The following is a 23,600-nucleotide window of genomic DNA, read 5'->3' as shown; positions in this document are numbered from 1 at the left end:
AGGCACAGAAAGGCTGAGTAACTTACCCCAAGTCACACAGCAGATGACTGAGCAGGGATTTGAACCCAGGTAGTCTGGCTTCAGCATCCATGCTCCGGACACATTGCTTTGCTTCTGCAGGATTAAATAAGAGGTACTCCGTGAGTAATAATTATTGCTGCTTCAAGTCATCAACATAGCCAACAGGTCATTACCCCTCGAACATGGGTTTTCTTAAAGCTAGAAATCCAGGGGACCATTAGCATCCAGCTCAGTAAACTTCAGACTTTTTGATCATACATCTCAAGTTGTAAAACATTCTTGAGCCTGGGAGTATACCTCTCATAGATATACATATATATTTAGTTGTGCCTAACGGGGATAAATGTCCTATTGTATCTATGCCTATTATAAAATGTGTGGAAATCAGAAATGTCAAAGGAGGAATGACAGAAAACAGAAGTTCAAATAATTATCCCTGCTCTTCAGGGGATTGTCTTGTTGACTCCTCTTTAAGGACCATTTAGGACTCACATGGTTCCATCTGGCCCACAAAAACTGAAGAGCCCGCTGGGCCCATCAGACAACCCTGCCTCCCTGCATTGACTCCTTACCCTGTCAGGCTGTCCTAGGCCTGTCAGGCTAGGCCCTGAAGCCAATCATCCCCTTGCAGGACACCAGGACCAGTCACCGGCAAACCTGTGAGCCCAGCAAAGCAGCATCTTCGGCCTCTCTTGCTCCTATGCCCTCCTCCCCTCAGCAGCCCCCTACTCCTGGGCCCCCTCAGATGCCCTGTGGTAACCCGCCCCTCACTCTGCCTCTCCCTTCCTGAGCAAAAATATCTAATTTCCATCAACCTACCTGGACTTAAGTATTTCACAGGGTTATTTGCATTTCAAGCCTTATCTCTGATTAAATTTTCAAAGGCTCATTTTCCTCAACAGCCAAATAGGGATGTTAATCCCCCTGTGAAGTTTAAATAGGGAATCGCTTTCGACCGTGCCTAGCATAGTACCTAGAGAGCTCTGGGCACCTGGTATGGCTCTGTCCATGGCCATGGAGCCAGGAGCTAGAAGGGAAGGCTGCTTTCACTTACAGGAGAGTAAACAAAAAGAAATCTTACCTCGAAACTCCACCATGTCCTGCTGAACCCCATCCAAGCCAAATGGCGCTATGCTATCTGCAAACTTCTGGGATCCTATGTCCAGAAGAGACTCTCAGTGAGGGATGCAGAGATGAGGATGTGTCTTTGGCTTCCTCATTTGAAGATGAGGCCCTGACAGGGACTCCCTGTAGCTTAGTCTTTCAAACCCCATGACACCCACAGGTATTAGCTCCCCTCCTCCCGAAAGCCCCTTCCCACTCCTGGCCCTTCCTGACTGCTCACGAGAAAGGCACCTTTCGGAGGCCAGAGAAGGGGGGTGGGGGGCGAGGGGGGAGGCTGCCCCAGAGGGCTGAAGGGCAGCTGTTTATATTATAATTAAGGTTTTACAGCAGAAACTGAAATGTAGCTTGACTATTCCAACAAGGTGCTGCAGGTAATGACCACTGCTAGAGGCCTTCTCCACTGCCAATTACTTCACTCCCTAATTGAATAACTTAGGCCACATTGTAGAGCGGCAGGGGAAAGGAGTTCTCTTCAAACACGGCTGTTTCTTCAGAGGCCTCAGAACAGCTCAAAGCTGAACAAACTCGCAGTCCCAACACTTTCCTCTTCCGGGAGTGTGGTGGGTGTAGAGGGTGAGAACGCCAGTCCTGGAGTTCCGCCACTTACTCGCTTGGGCTCCCTGAGTCTGTCCCCTCGGCTATAAAATGGGTCTGAGGTACAGACTTCCTAATGCTACTGTGAACATTAAACAAATGAGGATAATCCTGGCACGCAGGGAACCTGGAATCATTATGGCTTAAGGAAATGACACTGACAGCAAGCACGGCCATGGAGGAGCAGGCGCTTTTGTCTCCCCTGAACAGATAGGGAAACTGAGGCAGAAAGCACACTTTCATCCCATGTGAAACAGCTTGGTAAGTGAGGGCCAGCACCAGATAGAAAGTGTGCCTCCTTGGCTGAAAAGGAGTGATGTCTTTTGAGTTGTGAAGGAGGTGGCTCCTCCCAGAAGGTTGGACAGATCCCCAAGATAATCCAACTCCTGAGAGTTCTCTGCTCTCCCCCTTCCCCATCTCCACACAAAGCACCCAGCGCTGTGCCCAGCACCCTGGTTGCTTCCCCAGGCCCCATGCAAGCCTACGATTAATATCCCATGCATTTGTAGGGAGCTTTCAACGTCTACCATTTCCTCCTACTTTCTGTACATCATCTCCTTTGATCCTCACAACTAGAAAAGTATCACACCTGGCTTACAAATGAGGAGATAGAAGTCAAGAGAGATTAAATAAAGAGCATGAGCTCAATCAAGGAATAAAATACAGGTCCGCCTCTGGTTTTTCCCACCACTGGAGGAGGCCAGTTCTGCTCCTAGGGCTAGCCACACACTCCCTCCTCAATGTCCAACTCCTTGGCCACTGACATCATAGAGGGTGTTTAAAACATCTCAAAAGCCAGAGATCGTGATTCTCAAAATTTGGTGTCTATATGAGTCTCCTGGGGAATGTGTTTTAAAATGCAGATTCCAAGATCACATCCAGAGATTCCCATTCCCTGGGTCTAAGAGAGGGTCCCAGGATCTGAAGGTTAAAAAATGCCCTGGTTCTTCTGATTTCCGTGGTTCAAAGGCCACACCGTGAGAAACGCCGGACTAAGAGAACGTAGGATGGGCAGCAGAGGCCTCTCATCTACTACCTGTGTGACCTCAGTGGATTGACTTCAACTTTCCTGCCTGTTCATTTCCTTAAATGCAAATGAAGATAATATTTACCTTCAAGGGATTTTTGTGAAAATTCAATGAGATGATGCACGCGAGGAGCTGAGCATGGTGCCTGGCACAAGAAAATGCTCCGTGAGGTGAGGGATTATTAGCATTACTGCTGCTATTGTCTCAACACAGAAATAGAGCCGAGCCCTGTGTTACTCAAGGGGTAAATTCCTATAGCTAATACCTCACCACTTGGAGTTATTAAATCTATAGGAAATTGGGATGTAAAAGAGACACAAATAGGATTTGATAAACAAATCATTTTTTTTTAAAGATTTTATTTATTTATTCATGAGAGACAGAGAGAGAGAGAGGCAGAGGCAGAGGGAGAAGCAGGCTCCCCGCGGAGCAGGGAGCCCGATGCGGGACTTGATCCCAGGATCATGACCTGAGCCGAAGGCAGACGCTTAACCGACTGAGCCACCCAGGTGTCCCTAAACAAATCATTTTTTAATAAGAGGGATTCATTTAGCTGCCTTGGGGTGGGGTGTTGGTAGATAAGCAACTGTTTGTTCTCTAATTAGCAGACGCTGATTAACAGTGGGAAAGGCAGGCTGTTCGTAGATATGCCAAGGGGGGCTTCTTGAGAACTGGCTTTAAGTTGATGTGATCTGTGCAAAAAAACCATCAGCAGACAGCACTGATGTAGACAAGGATGGTAGAACCCACACCCAGTGATGCCCAGTGTCCTCCTGACTCCTCTGTCCTCCCTGCTCTTCGGCACGCGCACCCGAACCTGAGCTGGCCTCCAGCAGGGCTCCTGGCTGGGCGGAGGGAGACTCTGGCTTCTTCCTGGAAAAAGTCTGCCTTGAGGCTGCCTTAGGACTGTTCCCTGGTCTCCCTGCGGAAAAAGGGAGAGCAAATCTCAGAAGGAAAAAAATGGCAAGAAGTAGAAATCCTACAGACGATCTGCGGTGGACCTCTCTCATTCTCTCTCTCTCTCTCATTCTCTCTCTCTCTCTCCTCCCTTTTAGAATTTGGCAGAGGTTCCCAGTGAAGTACGAGCGGCTGTGTCAAGGACACCACAGCTTACCTGCCTGCAGGTGGGGGCCTGGGCTTCGTCAGGGAGCCTCCATGAAGTCTGTCATTTTGCCCAGGCCATCTCCCTCCCACACTTGGTTGTGGCCAATGAGACCCATGAAACCAAATGTCTGACTGGAGGAAGCCCACAGGCATTCTTGGGTGCATTCTGGCTTCTTGGGAATGTGCTCTTGAGAGAGGGACTTCTGCATTTCCACACGCAGTAGCATGGGAACAGGTGTCCCTCAAGGCCGAGGTGAGGGGAGTCATGCTTTGGCCCTTCCTTGGGAAACCCGAATCCCTCAATGCATTTTGGGGTGAGAGCAAACTATTCCAGAGAGCAGCCTTGTACTGAAGCCACGCTGTCAGCGACCTGCATAGTGGGAACTGACAGACTTTGAAAACCCCACCTCCTAAACCCTGTTCCCTGGGGTAAGTATTTGTGTCTCCAGTGTCCCCCTTTGGGCCCAACATCTTCATCCCTAGCCTTCCTGTCTGGCCCAAGCTCCTGAGATCCCCCACAGAAGGGGTACCACAATGGGGAAAAAGGCTGCAGAAAGAGGAACACAGGTCAATCTCGTCTAAGTTTTCCTCCAGAATGCTCCCCTTTAATGTTCCCTTCTTAGTCAGCTGTCCTTCGTGACCCTCATTTGTCTCTGTCACCTGCTCCCTGGGACTCTTTCCCTCTCTGAATCCCATGCAATCCGGCTCAGTCCTGGGCACACAGCGGGCTCTATACATGAGTGAGGAGTGACTGACAGATGCATGAAGGACACAGAGTGGGCGGCACAGGAGGACCCCTGAGGGTTAGGGGGAGCAGGCACATCAGTTCCTGTCCTCCTTCCCCCTAAGGAAGCCCAAAAGGAAACAGACACTGCAGAGAAAACACTGACTATTAATCTTTTACCCAAAGCCCACCCCACAGTAACCTTCCTTGTTTGTGCTAACTGTTGGCTGTCAATGTGGTAAAATCACATACTTGCCTGGAAATCTGCTGTCTGTTACGTAAAAACATTCGAGACTGCCTCTAGGTTTCAGTCTTTATTTTCTCCCCCTCTTCCTTGTGTCCATCTCTGAAATCTCCTTCCCCCACAGACCCAAATAACCTAGCCAACCACCGGCGCCTTGCGACCCTGTGAAGACACCTTGCCCTTCCTGCTCCTCCTCGTCCCCAGACACTCCTTTCCCTCAGTTCCTGGGGCCACTCAGATCTCATTGTCTTTATCATTCATCCCCTAGGAAGTGATATGACCAAGAAGAAGAAATACATACCTGCTACTGCTAGGGACAAGTGGCTTCCCAGGAGACAGGGGTGGGCGGGAATGGAGGTGAGCCGCTGGACTCAAAGCAAGTTGCTGGGGAGAGGTCGCCTTCGATGGAGAATTTCATTCATGTTAACTCTGTCATTTGGGAAAAATAAGACAAGAGCATTCAGTGTCCCTCAAGGAGGAGCCTCTTCATGATAGGTTTGTAGTGCTCCTTGATGTAGGAAAGATGTTAGGGTTCGAAGCCGATGGCCAAAAGAATTCTTGAAATGTCTTTGGTGCAAAATGGTGGTTTTATTAAAGCACAGGGGACAGGACCTGTGGGTAGAAAGAGCTCACTGGGGTCATGAGGAGCAGTGATTATATACTTTCAAGTTGGGAGGGGGTTAGGGATAGTAGAAGTCTCCCAGGTATTTTGGAAACAAAGTTTCCAGGATCCTGAGGGGGCTAGCTATTGTTAGGAAAGTTCATTTATTACTGTTTCATAAAAATTCAGTCATGAGACCCTTCAGATGTATATTGGTGGGCCATATGCTTGAGGGATGGTTGCCAACATGTATCTTGGGGGAGGGGGGTAGAGATAAAGGAAATTTCCAAAGGAATTTTTATACGTTAAAGTAGACTGAGAGGGTCCTGGGGATTTGGCTAAGTATACCTGTTGCCCTTAGCAAAGTATCGCCATGGAGGCAGCTGAGTCCCTAGAGGAAGGTCACTCTGCCTGTCTCAAGGACTTGTCAGTGGGCTGTAGGCAGTAAGGACATTTAGTCATTTTCTTCTGCCTTTGTTTCCCACATCACTCCTAATGAATTGTCATCCTCCAAAATTGAAGCATCAAAGCTTCATTCAAGCACCAACGAACTGCTGGTTGCAGGAAGTGGGGCTGACAGTGCCTCCAACTCAGGAACTTTCACTGGGGGACCCAGAGGTGAGTGTCTCATCATCCCCTCTGTGCCCTTCCCGGACCCCTCAGGAGCATCTGATACAATATATACTTTGACTAACCTTGAAGCACATTGCTTTATTTGGTTTCCAGGGGCCACAAGCTCCTGGTTTTCTACAGGACATGCCTTTGCTGGGTCTTCCTTCTCTTCCTAATTCCTAACGGATGGAGTAACTCGGAGCTCCGTCCTTTGGACCTCTTCTCTCTTACTGGACCTCTTTTTGTCATCTCTCTCACTTACAGATTTAAATATCAGGTGGAATCATAAGAAACCTCTGATATTCACTCTTTTCACCTATGAAATGGCCATTTCAATGGTTGCACCTAATGCTATGTCTGTGTTAATCCCCAAATTCGTGTCTCCACTGCCTGACCTCCTCGAGATCCAGACTCACTTATCCAGCTGCCTACTGGACGCCTCCACCTTGGTGTCTCATCAGCATCTCGCAATGAACCCAAGCAGTTCAGAGCAGGGATCTGGACTTTCCTGCCATGTGGGCTCCTCTCCTGTCTTCCCTGTCTCTGCTCAGGTCCGTTTCACTCTTCCAGTTGTGTGGATCGAAACCCTCGCACTCCTCACTCCCTCTCTCTCTTGCCCATGCTGCAGAAGGCAGTCCATTAGCTCCATTCTCACCACCCCTCACTTGGACCCTCCTGGGGCTTCCCCCAGATTACCAGGACGGCATCCCTACTGGCTCTTGCTCTGCCTCTGGGACCCCCTATAATCTGTTCTCTGAACAGAAGTCACCATGATCTTTCCAAACCATTGGTCGTATCATGCCTCTGTCTCTTCTCCAAGTGCTCCGGTGTCTTCCCCTCACACCCGGAACAAACTCTCAACTCCTTGCCCTATTTTCTGGCCCCTGCCTGGCTCCACCTTCATCTCTTGTGCCTTCTTCACTCAGATGTGTACCTTGTACTCAGATGTGTGCCTTCGTATGTCCCATTTCCTCTGTCCTAACACCCTCGCTCTGCTCATTCCCATCTCTATTCAGATATTGCCCCTTCTGGAAAGGCTTTCCCAGACCATCCCACTCTCTGGTAATACTTATCCCATTCATCCTGCTTTATTTCATATGCTTACCACACAATAGTATATTATATAATCACATGTGTGTTTACTGTCTATCTTTCAACTAGAATCGAAATTCTCTGAGGGCAAGGATTTTTGTTGGCTAGCTCGGTGCCCTATCTTAGTGTCTGGCACATAGTAGACACTCAATAAATATTTGTTAAATGAATGAATGAACTGATGAATGAATGTGCAAGGCCCTTAGCTCTATACCCTGTGAAAGCCCAATAGACACTTGGTGATTGACCAGCTGGGCCAATAGTTTAAAAATGATATGGGACTAGGATTGTGCTTCTGTATGAGTTTGTCATTCTTGGAACACTTTCCTTAAATATGATAACTTCAACCTCCTTTTCCCAACAGGATGGAGGATTCCAGAGCAAGGGGCTAATTTCTCTCCTTCCATTCTGTTTATCCAAAGCATTAAGACTTTGTTTTTCATTCAAGGACTATGGCATCTTTGGTGCTGGCTATTACAACCACACACACACACACACACACACGCATGCACGCTCGACAATAATGATAAAAATAATCATAGACTTTCATTAAGATCTTACGAAGCACCAAACAGTATTCTACATATATTCTACAAGCCCTATATTACATGTATTATCTCATATCTAGATGACTTAACAGCTCTGTGAAGCAGGTATGAATTTCATCATCACATTCAGATGAGGAAACTGAAGTACAAAAGGGACTAAAGTAGCTTCAAAGTTCACACAGCTGGTAAGAGAAAAGGCCAAATATCTCTGAGATTTTAGTTTTGGAAAAGGACTCTAGGGAGCTACTACATACCCAATGTCAACTTTGAGCAATCGGAGCTCTGAAGAATACCATAAGCACAGGGTCAACAAACATTAGGGACATCCAACATCACAGTGAGAAAGATCCTGGATCCCCGTGCCTACCAAGGGAATACAATTGCACCAAAAACTGTCATCAAGTCACACCATGAGGATCTATTCCCTCACTGATCCTGCGAGGGCCCTTTGCCTCCCTCATGATGGACCCTATCCTAGCCCAGTTGTAGGGCTGTGTCTGCCTCACACCCCCAAGTGAACAACTAAATCTATGCAGCAACTGATTTATCCAACCCCCCCCCACCTCGATTGTTAGCTCAGCTCCATCTGGTAAACAGAATCCAGATGCCCCAGGTTACCAACCCCCTCACCTGACAGGTAGCCTTCTGAAAAAAAAAAAAATCACAGCATCTACTCTGCCAAGAAATGGGGACCCCCGCCCCCAGACCTGTGTGTTGATGCGCGCCTCCTGGTATGCTGGTCGTGGTACAAACAGGCTGCCTGGGGGCCTGTTGCCTTTCTCAAGGGGAGAACTGACAGGAGACACTGGGGCCCTGCTCCCAGCAGGCCTCTGGCCCCTCCAGGCAGTGCCAGACCAGAGGAGTAAGGAAAGGGGAGGGATGACTCTCCAAGTAAGAGAACAAGTAAAAAGATAAATGGAACCAATTTCAAAAGGAGTTACAGGGCATCTGGGGAAGTAAGACTCCTGGGTTATAGTTAAGGCTCTGAAGCATCAGTAACATGCTTGACATCCACGCCACCCTTCTTTTGGATTCATCAAATGCTTCCAGGGATCACCCCCAGGTCTCCTCCTCACAGCTAGACAGGACTCACCTTTCACAGTACCAGAAACAAAGACTGCCGATACTCCAATATCGTGTGCAAAGGCTGCTGGTCTAAATGTTAATACAGAAAGATTTGAAGGCATACTTAGAGTGCATGTCTCCCAGAAAACGTGTGGCTAAAATGAAAACACATGTTGGGAGAGAGAAAACATTAGCTTAAGAAATCTCAAGCCTCTCCCCAGTGCGAGATGGAATCTGAGTTGGGACTAAGATGTCCTTGTCATTGTTCTCTGAAGTAGTTAATGCCAGTCCTATGTACTGCACCCGGCCCATCATCACTGGATTGTCCAAGGTAACTTGTCTGTGCCCTGGAACTCTGCCCACCGCATGGACCCTCCTCTGTCCCATGACCTAGGACACTGTGAACCCTTTGCTAAGCACCAGTGAACTGTGTGACTTTCAGATAGCTCTACCTTTGTGGGTATCAGTCTCCTCAACTGCAAAATGAGGCAACAAGAAAATGATTTCTGAAGTTCCACATTCCAGCTCTCATATGCTGGAATTTAATAAGGGCTGATAGTGGAATATTATCAGGAAGAGCCTTTATTCTTCATGGAATGGTTGCTGACAATTTCCACAAAAATAAGCAGCAGCGCCCCCCCCACCCCCAACCTGGCTTTTAAATTTTAATCAAAGTTCATGAACTGAGCACAGTCAACATATGTGATGGGGGGAGGGGCTGATTGTACATTCACTTCATTGTTACCCAGATATATTCACCATCCTTCATGAGGTGCATGATTATCTTATTGGGCAACTTTAAAATTGTTTCCTAACTAATCACTAGTTGCCAGGACTATGATGGGCACTTTAGAGAATGCAGAGAACTTATATTTTCTCCATCTTTAGGAGAAAAAATGATGAATCTATTAAAAAAACCTAGAAATTAATACAAGAAACTTAAAATCATATTTTAATTTTATTTTTTCTTTTCTTTTTTAAAAGATTGGTTGATTGAGAGAGAGGGAGAGTGCACGCGCTTGGGGGGAGGGGCAGAGAGAAAGAGAATCCAAGCAGACTCCCCACTGAGCGTGGAGCCCGATGTGGGGCTGGATCTCACAGCCCTGAGATCATGACCTGAGCCAAAATCAAGAATCGGATGCTTAACCAACTGAGCCACCCAGGTGGCCCAGAATCATCCTTTAATTTTTAAAGTTTAAGATCTCACTACTGTTCATTTTAATATTGAGCAACCATAGAAATCCAATCCTACCTTTGAAGCACAAATAGAAATGAACAATATTACTATGAAATTATATCACTAAAGACAAGTAATCACTGGCTCCACGCAAATGTTCATAAAATATTTACTTTAGCTCAAGTATCAAACAAACTCTCTTAAGGGAAAATCTGACCTTTCTCAACAAGGTAATGTGAGGGCTGGCCATTTTGGTATCAACATTACACAGACTTTAGATTTTGGCACCGCAGCCTTGTAGACAGAACCAGCTACAGAATTTGTGGAATCCAGTACAAAATGAAAATGGAGGGTTCCTTGTTCAAAAATTACTAAGACTCTCAAGCTAACAACACTAGAGTATTCAACATGCCCGGGGCCTTCGGCTACTGAACAACATACCCACACGTAGCCTGCTCATAGATGATCCGTAATTAACCACAGCAAACATTTAACCAGTGCTTCCTGAGAACTGTCCATCCATTAACTCCTTTAATCCTCAGAACTGCTTTACGGGAGAAGTGCTATTATTCTCCCTAGAAGAAGGAAACTGAGGCATGGGAAAGTGAAGGGTCCTGCCCATGGACGAAGGGACATGAGGTAGAGCCTCATGGACTGGCACTGAGGCAGGTCGGATCCAGGTTCTATTCCGCTCCTAGGAACCATGCTCCAGAACTGAGTCTGGAAATTATGTGAACAGATTTCCACTCTGCAGTCTTAATTTTCTTCTCTGCTAAGATTAACACTGGGCTTGCGTGACTCCAAGGTGGTTCCAGGGACCTGCATGACCGGGGTCTTTGGCATGAGTGTCACTGGGGGTATGTGGGCAAAGTAAGTGTAAGTGCAGGGAGCTGGGAATGGTTTCCCTGAACCCCCGTGTGTTCCTGACACCCTCCAATGGAAGCTTGCTGACGTTGGACAACTAAGACTCCAGGTAAAAGCAATCCCTCCTGGCCACACTCCCTTCACCTTAAGAGCAGAGCACGCTATGGTGCCACTTCCAGGAGAGTTTAAGTAGGTCTGCTGGTCCCCCTGAAGGGGAAAGGTGGCCCCAAGATGGGCAAGTGGATGGTAGATTCCAAGACCAAGTTTTGCTTTCTCTGGCTACTAATCTTAACCACTATTTACCTTTTCACTGAAGAGTAACTCATGGCCCCACACCATGACTTGCCATCCACAAAATGCTAGGCTTTCTCAGCCAAACTCTGCTCCTATAAACGGCTTTCGGGGCCTCTCTTTCTCTCTCTACCCGTTGGTTTCTCTAAAACCCATTTACCTTCTAAGCCTCCAATTTCGAGAAAATTCCTTTTTCTCAGAATGAATGAGAGTCATCAAAAGTTGCTGCTGAAAACGGACGTGAGGGAACAGTGAGCCCAGTGCATCCACTCTATAGACCAAGAAACCAGTGGCACAAACTGGGGTCCACCCTCACGTGCATAGGGGAGGCCACAAGGGCAGACCCCGTATCTGCCATCCACAGAGCCCTCAGGATGTCCCTTCTCCCTACAGTTCCACATCACACCAAGTAAGCGGGCACCACAGGGCATGTCTAGACTCTCTTCATTGGATTTCCCGTTAAAGGGATGCTGAGACGATTTTTTAAATCTCTGGAAATGAATAGCTATATCGTATAACAAAAATACAGCAAAGGGGCCGGAAAAAATCCACTGTGCACATATAAAAAAAAAAAAGTTATAAATAAACAGGATGGTCAGAAAGCAGATTAAACTTCCAAGTTGAAAATGGGAAGTAGGAGATAAAAAGCTGACCTACTCAGAACTATTGCTCCGGCTCAATGGTATAATCCTTCCGTGGCTACACAGCCCACAAACTCAGAGAAGTATGGCTCTCAGAACCGAGAAAGATCTTTGAGGTCAGAGATCCTCTAGAACCGACTTCTCACCTTGGAGACGAGGCAACTGAGGCTCAGAGAAATGAGGACACTTGTCCGAGGTCACACAACTCAAGTCTGTTAATCAACCGGGACTATTCTTCCAGCCACTGAAGGAACCACAATGGATGGGTTATTTGGTCTCAGGCAAAGAAAACTTATTACCTAATAGTTGGCCATCTTTCTGGGTGGTATGAAAATCTCAAACACATCACCTAGTAGGGAAATGTAATCACAGTTTTTAATCAACATAAAGTCTTTGTGACATTTTTTTGTTGTTGTTATATTACTTCTATACCGCGTAAATCAATTAACTGAAACGAGCTAGTGGGTACAGAGAGTGGCGGTCAGTCATTGGACAGATAATTGCTCTGTTGCTGAGATTAACACCTTATCATGCTATTAGGACCGCTTATGAATCTTGTAGTCCTGACAAAGCCTACAGTTTAGGGACTATCCATTCCAGCTGTCTCCATTTCTGTGGCCTCCTACATGCAAACAATTGTTGCACTAAGTGCTGCATTTAATTAAAGGCTCTTCCCATGTCATGGCTATAGTCACAGGAAAGACAAGAGACACACACACACACACACACACACACACACACACATACACACACACACACACCCCTCTTGCTAGTGATTAGTTAGCTTTCAAGCAATCAGGATTAAAGTCAGGGAGGCCACCAAAGAAGGGGAAGATATTGAGGACTTTGGAATTGGAAATTGCAAAATACACATTACCTCTCCCTCTAGGACTTAGGGTAAAGTCACAAACAAGAACTACGACCCTGGGTCTCTTCTCACTTTAAAGGGGCATTTCATCCCAACTTGGAGTTCTCTGCCACTTCCCAAAAGTCCGACGAAGCAGCTCACCTGCACTGTTTTTAACTCCTAGATTCTGATGTGGGAGGCCAGAAGTCCGTGACAGATGAGACAGGTCAGAGTACAGAAAGGCCGGACGAAGGCATTCAGACCGATTGTAATATCTGAGTAAAAAGAGAAACCCATCTTCAGGGTGGCTTTACTTCCATTTTAACAAAGGGAAGCTTTTCCTGGGACAATTCTTACTGGAATAGGAGACAACCAAAAAAAACAAAAACAAAAACAAAAACAAAAAAAAACCAGGCAACAAATAATTTTACCATTACCAGGTAATATGTGTTAATTGCTCAGTTTATATACTCAGAATGACATACCATTAGAGACTGTGTATGCATTGTAACTAGAGCATTAATAAATTTAAAATGTGCCTATTAGGATGACAGCTTTGGAGGTGCAAAGGAATAACAGTTATCACTTGGCAGAAGCCGCTCTCACCCCATCTGCTGAGACTTTGCATACATTTTCAGCTTCCTGAGCAATGATTAGGCCTGTCAGAACCTCTTTAACCTTCTAACTGCTGGTCCCCACTGGCCGTAATTAGAGACTAATGAATTCAGAAGATGCAGGCCGTGAGGAAAACTGCCTTGACAGTTTGTGTACAAATTAAGCCCCAATTACTTCATGCATCTTTTGCATCGCTGATACAAGTCTCTGTTATTATTTTTGAATATGGTCATTTTAGCAGAAACGAAGAACTTGGCTAATGTATTTTGTCATTTTTATGGCTCGTCATAAAGAAAAAACATACTGGGCGGGTCATGAATATGTGAAATAAACTACAGCGGATTATAAAAAGAAATTAATTTTCCTCTTGGGAATACCCTACCACCTTTTATCCCCCCTGCTGGATATACTTATTAATATGGTTATTGTTATTCAGATACTAGCTGCCATTGAAGGAGCCTGACTAACTAGCAGGTTGTTCGATTTAGGTTTGGACCCCGAGTTAAGGAGCACTTGGAAGTGAGATGTTCTTCATCTTTAGTTCTAGAAGTAGAGGTTGCCTGGAGCACACTGGCTGCAAACACTTTATTCTCTGCCCTCAGCAGCCCCTTCCACCTTCTATGGCCCCAGCCAGTTTGCAACTCCAAGAGGTAGGACTTTAAAACCACAATACTAAGGTCCGACGCCATATTCCTTTAAAAACCTCTAAACATGATGATATTTCATCTTGTTTCAATCCCCACTGGTCAGTTCAACCCGATATTCAATCTCAGTCTGTCGGGGGACCCATTCCCCTCCTCTATGAGGTCATGCAAGAATCCTGGCTGATATGTTTCCAGAAAGCCAAGGGGAGTAGGTGGGCATTTCTAAATGATGCTCATCACCTTTATGGCTTCTTCTTTAGCTACAAGATGCTGCTGCAGAGAACTGGTCCTGCCATCTGTCTTTAGACCCTGTAGCTCCGGGCAGCCCTGAGACCCCTCTAGCAATGGACCTTCCCTACTGAGAGCTGCTCTCCTACAGGCATCCTCCACTTAAGTTTCTGCATGCAGAGGGGCTCCCGTCTCTGCCCCTTTCCCTGCCCCACATCAGCCTCAGAGGAATATAACAGTTTCCCTTCTGTCTGGCCACATTTGCCTCCCCAGCTCAAAGCCCCTCCCTCCATGCGCCCCCCCCCCCCCCCGCCGCTGTGGTTAGCAGAATAATGTCCCCCACCCCCAAAGTCTACATCCTAGTTCCCAGAACCTAAAAATATGTTATCTTACACAGTAAAAGGGAATTTGCAGATGTGGGGGGGGGGAATATCTAGGGGGAGCCTGTCTAATACAAAAGTCCTTAGAAGAGGGAAGCAGGAGATTAGAACCAATAGCAGGAGATGTGAAGACAGAAGCAAGAGGTTGGAGTGATACAAGGAGAGGTCACAAGCCAAGGGATGCAAGTGGCCTCTGGAAGCCAAAAAAAAACAGGCAACGTATTGTGCCCTTAAGTCTGCAGAAGGAACCAACCCTGCCAACACCTTGACTTTAGACTTCTGACCTCCAGAACCATAAGAGAATAAATGTGTGGCATTTTAAGCCACTAAATTTGTGATAATTTGTTACAGCAGCAATAGGAAACAAATATACCTTCCCCTATGGAAACATAAAGATTTGGATTTGTGTTCCAATAATTATTATTCCCCAAATCGTGGAGAGATTATTATACTCTCGGTCTTCTAGGATTGAAATCATAAACTATCCTAATGAAGTTATTATGAGGATTAAGGGAATTAAGACCCTAATTTGATATGTGGATGATAGCAGATACTCAATAAAAAGTTGATAGAGTGTAGCTCAAAACTGAGTTTTAGTGTGAATATGAACCAAGAGTGTCAGCCCCTACTTGGTTCCTCTGTATCTTTCATCCCCAGCTCCTCACAACTGGATCTATTGATGGTCTCCACATGCAGGTTCCAGCCTATCTGTCCCTGAATGGCAGGAAGCAATAGTCTATGCCCAGTGGATTTGAACTTTTGACCTACTCTTAAGCTCTGAGTCCTGTGACACAGACCCAGATCTCTGGTCTCACTGCAGGTATTTTTATCAGCCAAAAATTATGTGGGTCCCAAATCTGCTGAGGAAGATTCTGATGCTTGAGTAGCTCCAAAGTTCTAGCTGAACCTGCCTAGTATGTTGGCTTCATTCTGGGATTAGGTATCTGCCCAAGCAGCACCTCAAGGAAGAAGCCTTAATTCTGTTGGCTCGCCCTCTGAGGACTCCTGTCGAGGACCAGCCACACCCTCAACCCAACCCGCTAAAATAAGGGCATAAGACCCCACCTAGTTCTTACCTATCTCCTTTCTGGACTCATATCCTTCCCCTCTAGCCCCGGATTTAACCGCATACATCAGTCACCCTTGGAAAGATTCCTGGATGAAACTAAAATCTAGCTTAACTTACAGGATTTGACCCACACCTTAATACCTTGCTGTTATACTCCAAGCAACTGATCAGATACCTTGGGGCCAACATTATTCAGAATTAGGACTGAGGTTCTTATACTCAGTCAATGTTCTTGGACCATTAAACTGTCCTCTTCATACCTACCTGGGTAGCAGATTTCCCCCAGACCAGGAAGTTCCCACCCTGGATACTCCTTTCCTCATGTTCTAGATTGCCATCAGCACATTGTAATGACGATCTGACTTCTAATTATAGGAATACTTTGAGATATTGTGGATTTGGACTAGACCCCTGCAATAAAGTGAATGTCACAACAAAGCGAGTCAAATGAATTTCTGCATTAAAAAAGTACATATAAAAGTGATGTTTACTCTATACTGTATGTAGCCTATTAAGTGTATAATAGCATTATGTCTAAAAAACACACAAACCTTAATTTAAAAATAGTTTATTGCTAAAAAATGATAACCATCATCTGAGCTTGCAGTGAGTCATAATTTCCTTGCTGGTGGAGGTCTTGTCTCAATGTTGGTGGCTGCTGACTGTTCAGGGTTGTGGCTGCTGAAGGCTGGGGTGGCTGTGGCAATTTCTTAAAATAAGACAACAGTGAAGTTTGCTGCAACCATTGACTCTTCCTTCCATGAACAATTTGTAGCATATGATGCTGTTTGATAGGAATTTATCCACAGGAGAATTTCTTACAGAATTGGAATCCATTCTCTCAAAATCTACAGATCCTTATTCAGCTAAGTTGGTGTAATATTATAAACCCTGGGTTGTCATTTCAACAGTCTTTTTTTTTTTTTTAAGATTTTATTTATTTATTGGACAGAGAGACAGCGAGAGCAGGAACACAGGCAGGGGGAGTGGGAGAGGGAGAAGTAGGTTTCTGCCGAGCAGGCAGCCCGATGTGGGGCTCAATCCCAGGATCCTGGGATCATGACCTGAGCTGAAGGCAGACGCTTAACGACTGAGCCACGCAGGCGCCCCTCATTTCAACAGTCTTTACAGCACCTTCACCAGGAGTAGATTCCATCTCAAGAAACCACTTTCTTTGCTCATCCATAAGAAGCAACTCCTCATCCATTGAAGTTTTATCACAAGAATGTAGTAATTCAGTCCATCTTCAAGGTCCACTTCTACTTCTAGTTCTCTGGCTATTTCCACCACATCTGCAGTCCCTTCCTCCACCGAAGTCTCGAATCCTCCAAAATCGTCCATGATGCTGGAATCAACTTCTTCCAAACTCCTGTTCATGTTGATATTTGGACTTCTTCCCATGAATCATGAATGTTCTCAATGGCATCTAGAAAGGGAAGTCCTTTCTGGAAGGTTTTCAATTTACTTTGCCCATATCCATCAAAGGAATCCCTATCTATGGCAGCTACAGCTTTCAAAATAAATTTCTTAAGTAAGAAGACTTGAAAGCCAAGTCTTACTAAATTACTGCTTGATCCGTGGGCTGCAGCATGGATGTTGTGTCAGCAGGCATGACAACAACATGAATCTCGTTGTCCATCTCCAGCAGAGCTCTTGGTGAGCAGGAACAGTATCAATGAACACTAACATTTTGAGAGGAATCCTTTTTTTTTTTGAGTGGTAGGTCTCAACAGTGGGCTTAAAATATTCAGTAAACCGTGTTGCAAACAGATGTGCTGCTATACGGACTTTATTGTTTCATTGAAATCACTGAAGCACAGGCACAGGAGATTTAGCATCATTCTGAAGGGCCCTAGGATTCTCAGAATAGTAAATAAGCACTGGCTTTAAGAGAAAGTCACCGGCTGCATTAGCTCCTAACAAGAGAGTCAACCTATACTTTGAAGCTTTGAACCAGGCACTGTCTTCTCGTTAGCTCTGAAAGCCCTAGATGGTATCTTGTTCCAAGAAGAGGCTGTTTCATCCGCACTGAAAATCTGTGGTTTAGTGTAGTGGCCTTCAGGAATTCTCTTAGCTAGATCTTCTGGATGACTTGCTGCAACTTCTCCATCAGCACTTGACGCTTCACCTTGCACCGTTACGTTACGGAGATGGTTTCTCTCCTTAAACCTCACGAACCAACCTCTGCTAGCTTCAGACTTTTCTTCTGCAGCTTCCTCACCTCTGTCGGCCTGCATAGAGCTGAAGAGAGTTAAGGTCTTGCTCTGGATTAGGCTTTGGCTTAAGGGAAGGTCGTGGCTGGTTTGATCTTCAGTCCAGACCACTAGAATTTTCTCCATATCAGCAACAAGGGTATTTCCCTTTCTGTTCACTGGAGCAGCACTTTTAATTTCCTCCAAGAACTTGTCCTTGGCATTCACGACCTGGCTAACTGTTCAGTGCAAAAGGCCTAGCTCTCAGCCCATCCCAGCTTTCAACATGCCTCCCTCACTAAGCTTCATCATTTCTACCTTTTGATTTAAAGTGAGAGACCTGTGAATCTGCCTTGCACTTGAACACTTAGAGGTCATTGCAGGGTTACTAACTGGCCTAATTTCAATATTGTTGTGTCTCGGAGACTAGGGAGCTCTGAGGAGAGGGAGAGGGGGTGTCAGTCAGGACACACACAACATTTATTGATTAAGTTCTGTAGGCATGGTTCATGGCATCCCAAAACAGTTACAATAGTAACATCTAAGACCACTGATCACAGATCACTGAAACAAAGATAATAATAATGAAAAAGTTTGAAATAACTGCAAGAATGACGAAAATGTAATGCAGAGACATGAAGTGAGTGAATGCTGTTGGAAAACTGGTCTGATAGCCTTGTTCAATGCAAGTTTGCCAGAAACCTTCAATTTGTAAAAAAAAAAAAAAAAAAAAAGCAATATCTGGGAAGCACAACAAAGGGAAGAATAATAAAAAAGAAGTATGCCTCTATCAAAGAGGAAGGCTAAATAAAAAAACTTCAGCCGTGGGTTAAACATGGTCTTAGAAACTCATTTCATTAGAGACATGTATTAAGAAGCGGTATCTAGAAGAAGATTCATTTATTTAACATTATTCTATTTTGTATAAGAATTGTGGCATGAATTGCAACTGAATAGCTTCTCTTGCTTAACAGGATTCATACTTGGTGGGATGCTTTACGTTATTCTTAGGGTATGCAACAACAGATTAGGTTAACCATATGAAATTACTGATATTCAACTGTTTTTGCCCTGCAAAAACAGCAGTTTCATATGGCCCAACTTAACAGAACACTGTTTGCCGAGGAGCGGAATCAGACACTCATAGCTGAGTTACTTGAAAACTTGCCCATGAAACTAACCTTTGTGGACTTTTCCTCATTTCCTTAGATACTATAGAGGTCAAATTCAAAATTCCTATAGAGAAAGTACAAACTGAAATTAACAAAATTATGTAACTAGTGTAATATTGCAGAGAGATCCTCTTTATCTGGCTTCGTTGCTCATAAATACAAAATCCCTGTCGCAGAGTTGTCTGCCTTTACTTGTTGAAAGCCAGTAAGAATCATAATCCTCCTTCCCTGTCTTGGTGTCACATGAGCATGGCTCAGGTGTGTGAGGTGATAAATACGGCCACACACAGCTAGACGCAGAGCTATCTCATTAGCAAATTTGAAGTCTAGTCTCACTGACTTTGCGCAAAAATTTCTGTAATCACTGCTTAGAAGTCTTGCCAAAGACAGGTCATGAAAACCCTATGCAGTTCAATTTTAACCTTTTTTTTAAAGGATTTGGATAGCTTACAAGTAAAAGTGATAATGTCTGTGTATACACACTGTAGGTAAGCAGTGCCCAAAACAGTGAGATCTGGAAAACACCTACAGTGGCCCTTTCTTAGTAGCTGAAATTCCCATCATTCAGTACCCCTTAATTAACATTTGGAGGGCTTCATAAAAATTCAGATATGCCATATGGGAGAGAGAGCATATAACTTCATTTATTTATTTATTTATTTATTTATTTATTTATTTATTTATATTTTTACTGTTTTATTTATTTATTTATTTTTTGTTTTTATTTTTATTCCAGTTAGTTAACATATGGTGTTATATTAGTTTCAGATGTACAATATAGTGATTCAACCCTTCCTTAAGTCACCCTCGATAGCACATAAATTTATAACTAGACATGTACTTAGACCTTAGTGTGAGTTGTTTAGAATATCAGCTATTTTGATAATCTGGTATGATAGCACACAATATAAGGGAAGGTAAGTAGGCAGGGAGTGTAAAGGTCTCTATCATAGGACAAGTTTAACTGGTATATCACCATGGAAGACCTATGGCCATGGGGTGAGGGCAGAGGGCCAAAAAGAAGTGATTCCAAAATGGCAGATGCTCAACAAAGATTTTCCCACATCATAATTTTCATAATGTTCTACTCTTTCTTATAGAGCAGAGTGCTTGCCTTATAAAGGCAGTATATATCAGAGGGAAGGATCTTCTGAGCCATCCTGACACAGTGTGGCTAGTATATAGTGAAGACTCCATGGTAATTACTAATCAAAAAATTCCTGGGGCATACTGACACCACCACACAAAGGGAACACTTGAAAACCTCTCCTCAGATAAGGATCAAGGGTCCCAGGTTATTCTCATTTGCATTAAAGTGACTCTTCTAGTGATGCTTTTGGAGTTCAGTTTATGAAGGAATAGACTCAGCCTAGTGGAAAATTATGCCCAGAGAGCTGCTTGCCATGACAAGGTAAGACCACCACAAACTCAGGCTTTCTCATAGACCTCCCCTTTCTGTGAAGTCCTAACTTGGCTACTGCTTGACAGAATGGTAATGGAAAGTATTAGAACTGGGGAAGGGGGAGCGGGGCAGGGAAGAGCTCTCCAGCCTTCTTCAGCCAAGCTTCAGGGATGGCTGAGGAGAAGACAGAAGACCAGATGACACAGCTCGGAGCTGTGTGTTAGATTCACAGAACCCCAGAGTGGGAAACTATGGCCCAGAAAAAATTCATGGCCATTTTTCTTTGTTTCCTCTGTGATAGAGACAAGGCAGTCCTTTGGCCCCACTAAATACTCAATGCCTAACTGGCAGCTCAAGACACTCCTTATATAATCACATGTTCATGGCAATAATCTTGAAATGAACCTCAAGAAGTGATACTGGGGGCCGGGGCCAGAAAGCTGCACCCCACTGGTAACCCAGAGCACTGGGTTCTCATATAGTCTCCAGTAAGCCAGGTGTTATACCTTCATTGTCCCTTCTAGGAAAATGAACATCATTTCAGATGTTACTACTCAAATCCAGGATCATTCACTTGTTAGACTAACATTTATGAGGTTTCAATAGCCCTCAGTCACCGATGAAGCCCTGAGGTAATGGCCCTTCCAAGCTGTCTGGAAGGGCTTCTCTTTGTATCTTCTACTCTCCATCCTCCATCTCTTGGCTCTGAGATTTTTACACTCATTCAATGTAGGCTGCCTCTATTTCAGAAGAGATTCTGTGGCCTTTATCAACATAAAATTAATTTATATGGAAGCGTGGTAAACAATTTAGGATCCAAGGGGAGGTTCCACCTGGCCCTCCCACACCCCAGCACTACTCTATATAGAAACATCATCAAATTCCAGAGCTAAAGGACTCTGTAGACAAGCAGACTCAAGCGGTAGGAGGCCGTACACAGGCAGCATGCTGAGCCCCAGGCCCTAAGTCTACCTCAGCCCCTGGAGGTGTGAGAGTCAGGGCAGCCTGCTTCTGTGAGGGTAGGAAGCTTTTTAAGCTCACTCACATTATAATCATTTTTAGAACATACCCCAGGACTGTCCTTAGAAAGCCTCATTCATTCTCTGGGTTTGCCTCCAAAGTATAGATCAAATCACCATTCCTTCTTTTAGGGGGAGAATGTTAAATTCACCCAAGATGAGTTTAAATAAATTAAAGTGTGATTGGTTGGTAATGATTTCATATGCCAAAGCCAAGGATGTCTGCCCCAGTACTGGGACAGTCCAAGACAGCCCTGAGGTCCCAGAACTACAAGAGCATCGCTCCCACTGCTGTTCAAGGCCACTGCCTTATTGTGTTTTTACAAGTCTCTTCATCTCACTAAAAGCATTCTCCTTTAAGGACAGAGATTGGTTTATTTACCTGGGTATCTCTCCAGAGTTCCTGGTCTACCTCCAGGAAAGTCTTCAAAACTTTGTAAAATCAAATGAAAATAGATCCTCAACAATGAACATCTTCTTACTAGTGAAAATCTATTCTTAATAGTTCATCTCTAAAGGACTCCCTTCCAGGTAAGCCCTGCTTGTAGACACGATATCCACAATAGGACGACTTCAGAAAAGTGAGAGGCAATTTTCAGTGTCACTGCCTTCTGAGTATAGACTTTCTAAAGATAAGGACCGAATATTTTCTGTGCTCCGTAGTTGGTATGCTACCTACTTTATAGGACTATCCATTAATTCCACAAATATTTATTTAGTGCCTTTGTGGGGCTGGGGAGTTAGCCATCATTAACAAAGTCTCCACTCACATTGCATTCTCGTGTGTGGTGGGGAGGTGGGGGAGTGGGAAACAGTCAAGAAAGCAAATAAGAAAATCGCAGATACTATAGAGTCTTAAAAAAAAGAAGACGATGCATAGAGAGCAGATGGGTGGAGAATGCCACTTCATATTGGGGTTCAGAAAAGGCCTCTCAAAATCAAAATTTAAAAATGTATGGGGTGGAGGTGCCTGGGTGGCTCAGTCGTTAAGTGTCTGCCTTCGGCTCAGGTCATGATCTCAGGGTTCTGGGATCGAGCCCCGCATCGGGCTCCCTGCTCAGCGGGAAGCCTGCTTCTCCCTCTCCCACTCCCCTTGCTTGTGTTCCTGCTCTCGCTGTGTCTCTCTCTGTCAAATAAATAAATAAAATCCTTAAAAAAAAAATGTATGGGGTGTCCACATGTCCAGAAGGATCTAGCCACATGAGCGTCAGGAGCAGAAGCATCCTGGCATCACAAGAATAGGCAACAGCCAATGTGCCACGGGAGGCACAAGCTTGGAGTGTTGAGGGCCAAAAAGAAATCTAGTACAGCCGAAGCATCACGCATGACAAGGAAAAGTCCAGGAGAGAAGGTCAGAGAAGTAGGCAGGAGCCACATCATGGGAAGCATTGAGGGTCTTGAATGGAGTTTGGATGTTTGCAAAGGCAATAAAAGCCAGCAGATGTCTTAGGGAGGAAAGTGACAGGATCTTGATTTATGTTTTTAAAGACCACCCCAATAGCTATGTGGGGAATCGTGGGTGGGTAAGAAGAGAAACCAAGAAACTCGTTAGAGGGTTATTGCAGCAGTCCTCCCAAGAGACAGCTCTGCCTGGGCGTGCAGACATTCCTCAGGCAGTGCAGGGAAAGGTTTTCTGCATAGCGGAACAGCATGAGCAGAAGCAGGAATGCATGGAAGACGTCTGCAAGTTCAGTGAGCCAGAGAGGTCAGTATATTTGAAAAAAAGAAAATGGTATCAAGACAGAAAAAATATATACATATATTCATAAGGGAAGCAAAATATGCCAAATACATAGGCATCAACAAGAAAGTAAAAAATGAGAAGCATTTATAAAAAAATAACATAAACAGAACAAAGGGATATAGGAAACAACTAGAATAAATGCAGACAGGGCCCGCACACTTGGGTTGGCAGGTTCAACGAAGTAAGGACGTCAATTCTTCTCCAAGCTCTGTTATATAACGCAATGCCAATCAAATTCCAAAGTGTGTTCTTGGATGGGTAACTTGGCAAAAATGTTCTCAACTTTGTGTGGAAGAATGTGTGTGTGAGAATCCTGGAGAAGCACACACCCACAGTAACTGTGTTACCAACCCTGGCATGTGTTCACAAGGGCGTGAGGAGTCCAGAGACTCCATCACCTCTGTCCCTTCCAGCTGAGGTTGTCAGCTAAAGGGCAACTGTCCTCTTACACTTAACCCTGCTGCAGGATTTTTCAAACTTTTTTGACTGACCCATATAAAGAAATATGATTTATATGAGGATGCACATTTATTATTGGAACAAAAATTTCATAAATA

At 44.8% G+C, this 23,600-nt stretch overlaps 1 long non-coding RNA gene across 3 annotated transcripts in view; it reads right to left on the bottom strand.

The window, feature by feature from the left end:
• Positions 1-3,152: 3,152 nt before the first annotated feature.
• LOC118555472 (uncharacterized) overlaps positions 3,153-23,600 on the bottom strand; it is a 182,836-nt gene continuing 162,388 nt past the window's right edge. For all 3 annotated transcript variants that reach the window (XR_013449869.1, XR_013449870.1, XR_013449868.1), the window contains 3 exons: positions 12,741-12,853; positions 5,142-5,269; positions 3,153-3,690 (listed from right to left, as the gene is read on the bottom strand). This is a non-coding gene — a long non-coding RNA (uncharacterized LOC118555472). The remainder of the gene's footprint in view (positions 3,691-5,141; positions 5,270-12,740; positions 12,854-23,600) is intronic.

This window comes from Halichoerus grypus, chromosome 7, assembly GCF_964656455.1.
Source record: "Halichoerus grypus chromosome 7, mHalGry1.hap1.1, whole genome shotgun sequence".
NCBI classification, from domain to species: Eukaryota; Metazoa; Chordata; class Mammalia; order Carnivora; family Phocidae; genus Halichoerus; species Halichoerus grypus.
This window is presented reverse-complemented; position numbering and strand designations above follow the sequence as displayed.